This window comes from Sphaerodactylus townsendi, linkage group LG06 (genome assembly GCF_021028975.2).
Source record: "Sphaerodactylus townsendi isolate TG3544 linkage group LG06, MPM_Stown_v2.3, whole genome shotgun sequence".
Taxonomy (NCBI): Eukaryota; Metazoa; Chordata; class Lepidosauria; order Squamata; family Sphaerodactylidae; genus Sphaerodactylus; species Sphaerodactylus townsendi.
This window is the reverse complement of record NC_059430.1, coordinates 79,900,760-79,906,759: the sequence shown is the minus strand read 5'-3', so window position 1 is coordinate 79,906,759 and position 6,000 is coordinate 79,900,760.

The window sequence follows — 6,000 nt, the reverse complement described above, 5'->3', positions numbered from 1 at the left end:
GTGTTTTTTTTCTCAAACCAGTTCTGAGTTGGCTTCTCTCAACGCACAGAAATGTTCTGTTTGGGGATTTTTTCTGCCCATTGAGGTCCATTCACACTCACATCCAACCTCCTTAATTGATTCCATGCTCACCTCCTACCTTCCCCCTCACCTTGCTGGATATTCCTATTTATTTGGCCAGGTGCAGAAAAAAGTACAGAAAAAAAGTACAACTCCTTAACAGAAGGGATTCAAAGGAAAGGGCATGGTACAGAATGATCTTCCCAAACCAGTTTAAATGTTTGTGGATTGACTGCTGAGAAAATCAGCAGTAGTTTGTACAAGTGTAATAGTCCATAGTGTCAGACTAGGATCCGAGAGAGGCAGCTTCAAATTCCTAGTACCATGGGAACTCCTATGGTGATTTTGGGTCAGTCCTTGTCTCTCAGTCCAACCTGATGTGAGCACAACATGGAGGAGGGGAAAATGAAGTTGTAAGCTGCTTTGGGTTTCATGTTGAGGAGAAAGCAGGACATAAACATCTAAATAAATAAAATAGTTATCTTGACATGGGATAATTTTATGTCAGTTTATCACACAGTAATTAAAGTTGCCAGGATTGACAGGAAACTCATTGCTAGAAGGGGGGGGGGCTTGCTGGTGACATAAGGTAGTCTTGAAAGTTCTGCAGTCATGTGGAGACAAGAATATCTGATTTGAGAAACTGTTTTCTTGGTTTGTTTCCTGTCTTAAATTGTTCAAAAGTTCAATTTTGGTGCTTCAATCACATGCAGCAGGAATGCCGACTATTTGCAATCCTCCCAATATATGCAATTGCCATTTTGTGTGAATATGAGTAATATACATAGTTTCCATATACATACCACTTCAGTACTTGTGAACACATTTCTTTCAAAGATTTAGAATTCTCTTCAAGTTGCACATACATAGAATATATGTCTGCTGCCCTGTTCACAAGAAATAGCAACTATGTGAACAAAGATAATTACATGTGGCATCTGGTCATGTTACATGTGGTTCATGTTACATGTGGTTAAAGTGCCAAAATTGAACATCTGAACAAGGCTAAAGAGATCCTGTGGAGAAAAAGTATATAGATACCCAAGTGGATTTTTTCCCTGCAGGAGAAATAGCTGTTTCAAGGAGGGAATGGTGAAACACTTCACTTGTATCATAGCTCCAATTTAGTATGCCTCCCTCACTGCAGCCATGTTTAAACAAAAAAAAATGTCACAAGACACAGTCATTAATCATGTTATATGCAGTTGCTCCTTCAGCTTAATGAGAATTAAGCATATTGCCCCCTGGGGTGGACCTTCATGTGCCCTCTGAAAAACCAGCCCACCTCTGATTACATTTCCAGGCTCTTAATGTATTTGTCTTCTTAGTATATTGGCTAAATTTTTCAGTGTGCCTTGGTTTATCCCTAGTCCTAGTTCTATATGTAGTCATTTACCAAGTAGGTCTTGTAAATGGTATCTTCTTACTAATCAGATGCCATTTTCTGGGATGGCATGTTAACAGCTGCTGATTCCAAAGACACACTGGGACACAGCATGCTCCTGCTGAACAGCTGTGATTCAGAATTGTCTTGTTTTACTTTTCCACTACAGGAATTATATTAGAAACCAAGTCCCAAAGAAATAACGTTTGCCATACGTTCAGCTGATAATTATAAGGAGTGGCTGTTAGTGACAGTGTATTCAATCCATCTTGTTAGCAGCCTACCCATAAGTTTCCTTCAGCCAAGAGCTATGATATTTGATGTCACTCTTTAAATGAACAATGATGGCTTTAATTAAATTAATGTGACAATTTTTTTGACAAATGGTATTGTCGAAGTCAAAGCCTTTCTTTCTTGTCTTCTATTTTTTTTAAATACACTATTTCCTTAATGATTTAGTAGTTTGGAGATAGGATTTTGCTGTGGCAGCAAATTTCTTTCAGCACAATGTTTTAACAGCCACGGTGGCAATAACTTCCATGGCTCCGTAAATGCCAGGTGTCTGTAAAATAGCTCTTCCCTAGGGAGAAGAAAGGAATGCAAATAGAAGCATTAACTTCCTTGGCTGGCAGCCCAACCTACAGTGACTCTAAGAAACTGTACCGCAGTGTCAGTCTTGCTACTCCCAATTAGAATCAGAACATCTACAAAACGCACCAAATGGAAGGCGAGAACTTTGCCTCTATTGAAATGAAGCAAAGCTTTGCTAACGAGTGGAGACATGGTATGGAGGAAGAGGTACAAGTCAAAAGCCCCTGTTCCTGGCCTGATGAAGGAAATCGAAACATCTGTATGGATCCATTCAAGAGCAGATATTCACAGAGGCAGTATTCACCCTGCCTGACAAAGGGAGCTCTGACTCTTAAAAGCTGAACCTCTTGTTGGTGCCTAAGGTGCTACTGGACTTGAACTGGGTTGCCCCAACCCTGCATGAAACTATTCCTCTGTGGTTTTTTTTGACTGGCTCCACCAGTCTCATTGGAAGAGCCTTACAAGGAAACCTCACCAAGTGCTGCAACTCTCAACATGGCACCATTAGGTGCCATAGCATAATTCAGTGTGTTCCCTGGTGCACTTACTTCTTCTGTCTTGGGGATAAAATCCAAAAGACTTGAATAAAACAGAAGAAGCAGGAAGATTTGAGTCATCCCCTACCAGTTGATGAACTAGCAAAACACTGAGCCCTCCCAAACAGGTATGTCACAGCTGAATGGTGTCATAGGGAAAGAGACAGTCCTTTAGATATATGGGTCCTAGACTGTAATGTGCTTTAAACCAGCACCCACTCTTCCTTGGAAATAGAAATTAAACAGCACCCCCTTCCCAAGGCAGAGTACTGATCCTCCCATGGCAGCCATTTTGTAGCAGCATCCATTACCTCTCTCAAAATCCCCACAGTGCCCACAAGATTGAGGCCCACTGCTCTAGCCCATCTTTGTTAGTGTTCTACCAAAAGTTCAAGGTACAGCTCAATACTGAGACATTTACAGGATATGCTGCCAGATCATTGATTGGGATTAGATCCAATGTTTTGATGTTGGTTTTTTAACACTAGTGAATTCATAATGACTCTGAAATATTGAATATTTTAATGTAATGCTGGTTTCCATGCTTGTTGGTTCACATCAGCTAGCCCCAGCTGGTTCACATCAGGCAGATCAGCTAGCCTGCCAATCTGCCTGCCACATTCTGGACTAGCTGTAGTCTCTGGGTTGTCTATAAGGACACCCTAACATAGTGTACATTACAATAATTCAACCATGAGGTTACAAAAACATAAATCAGTATGGCAAGATCATCTGGGTTGGTGAACCAGATGAAGTTGATAAAAGGTGCTCTTGGCCACCATACCAACCTGTTTTTCAAACAGCAAGGCTTGGGTCTCTTATACTCTTGTTTCTCTGAAAATGTCATATCTACTCCATCCAGTACAAGTGGGTCTAAGTCCTCTAAAACACCAAATGTCCTGGCCAGCTTTGCATCTGTCTTGCGTGGATTCAGCAGCAGCTTGTTCTGTCTTAGCAGGAACATGGTTCACTTGCTCATCGCTCTTCAACAGTACCTTTGTTATGATGGGACCATTGCTCAGTGGTAGATCCTATGCCTTCCATTCAGATAGCTTTGCATTTCCAGTTCAAGGATCTTCTAACATTATTGATCTTGATATGTACCCCAGTTCTTGTGGGGGCTAATGCTGGCTAAAGTATACTGAATTGAATGTGATTGGCCAGTGGTCTAACTTGGTAGCAGGCAACTTCATGTGTACTAAGAACAAATGTACTACCCAAGGCAAGCCTTGAAAGAGGTCCAAAGGATTTTCCCTGGATTTTCCCAGGGATTTTCCCTGAACCTTCTCACAGGTGCTTGTAGTTACTGGTATGATAGCTGATATTTGGGGATCATAAGGTGACTGCTTACAGTAGTAGTGAGCCAAAAAACTTTTTGTTATATTCCTGGCTCCAAAACAAAATGTGTGTGTGTGTGTGTGTGTGTGTGTGTGTGTGTGTGTCTGTGTCTGTGTCTGTGTCTGTGCACGCACATGTGCTGGGGTATGTGTGTACATGTAGTTTGGATGCAAAGTCTTAGAATAAACATAGAGATAGAAATATTATTTGGTTTTCTTTTTGATTTTGGAAATTCCTGAAATTTTGGCTGATCTTTGTGCTTTCAGCAGCAATACAAGAGGCATACAGCAGTAATACAAGAGGTGGGTGGGACAAGTCATGATTGGTGGTATATACTGTAAACTGCACAGCACAAGGAATTACTATTGAGCCTGTGCCAATACTGGAGATTTTTTCCCAAAAAAAGCAGTGTCATATGGCAAAACATTTTTTAAAATTCTCCCCAAAATTCTCCCCAAAATGATGTCTGTTGAGAACCCAGGAGCTCACCTTTAAAGAGATCCCCCAGACCAGAGTGGTTTGGCAGGAGGCAGAGGTGGGACAGAGCTGTGATGGAAGCTGGATTGGTCCTGACCTCCTGTGAGAGGAGACACCCTTGTAACAGATTTGAAGCAATAATAGCTTGCTGAACCTATCTTTAAAAAAGGGAGGTAGGCTGCACATAAGGGGACCCAGTGAGAAGAGTAGGAAGAGCATGCTTACCAGCCTCCTCCCTGAGGCCATTTGCTAGTGTCAGAATAGAATGAAGGATGTAGAGCCTTGAAGAGGACTCTATTCCCCTGAGCGTCTTTCAAAATCAGCTTCTGATATGGTCATCTATTTCAAGGAAGGAAATAGAACATTCAACTGGTTTTGTCTTAGACTTTGGGTGCCGCTAAATGATCTCTTTGTACCTTGATCAGGTGCAAAAGGGGTAATTTTCTTATTGCTCTTTGACCTGATAGAGAGCCCTTTGTTTACTTTGTCAGAATGCTATGTGGATCATATTTTCTTAAGAGACCAGGCTATCTAGCAACAAGAGACAAATTAGTAAATCCACAAGGAAGTGATAAGACTATCAGGGCTTTTGTGCACTTATTGCTTGTAGCACAGCTGTGTTCTTTGCAGAGGGATTTTCCCTGGATTTTTGTTTACACGAAAGTCCTGCTGTGAAGTTTCCCCAGCCACACCATACAACATGAAAGCAGCAAACAAACAATTCAGCAAGGGGAGGGGGCATTGTTGCCTGCAGGCCTGCCTTTTCTTACCCGGACTCTACTTCTTGCAGCTTCTGAAGGATTTTAGACTGACAACAGGCCAACCCAGAATGACAAGACCTGCCTGGGCAGCCTGCTTATGAGGCGCCACTGCCCAGTGCCCACATGTTTTCTGAGCTTCCTTCTGCCCCAGGACCCCTCTCATCCTGTGACAGACTCCAGGCCTACTGGGGCTGTTACCTGTAACTCATCTGTAACAGGGGCTCCAGGATTTGCCTGAGGGCTCTGGGACCACGTGGGGAGCTCTCTCCTCCTCCCCTGGTGACCTGGTAGGGCTTGAATTCACCCTCAGTCTTTTCCTCCTTCTCCTCACAGGGCCAGAAGAGCTGTTGTGTGGGCAAGGGAAGGTGAGAAAACCTGATGGAAGAGAAATGTATGCTGATTTCCTTTATAGGAAAAGTGAAGGGAGAGGAAAAACCAGTTTTATCAGGTTTCAAAAACCACAGGGCTTCTCTGGCCTGAGGTGCAGTGAGTTCAGAAGTGGCCAAAATGAATGTGTAACTGAGATTCTAACCCAAAGGGAATGTACCCTCATTGTGAGGTGGACCCTCAGATGTTTGTTATTTCAAGGGCTGGTGAGACCCCACTCTAATTTGAAAGTATTATAATGATATGACCTTCACATCTCCTCTCCAAAGCTAGCATACTTACGGTTCTTGCCTACTCAATGGGGTTGTCTTCTTTCTTAAACTATCCAGTGACTTTCAAACAAGAAATATTGCCATCCTAAGCTACTTCTATGCAGTCAGGAAGCGATTAACCTTATCTGAATATGGTTCATTAATTTTGTATTGTATCCAGTCCAGCTTCACTCAATGAAAGACAAGAGACAGTA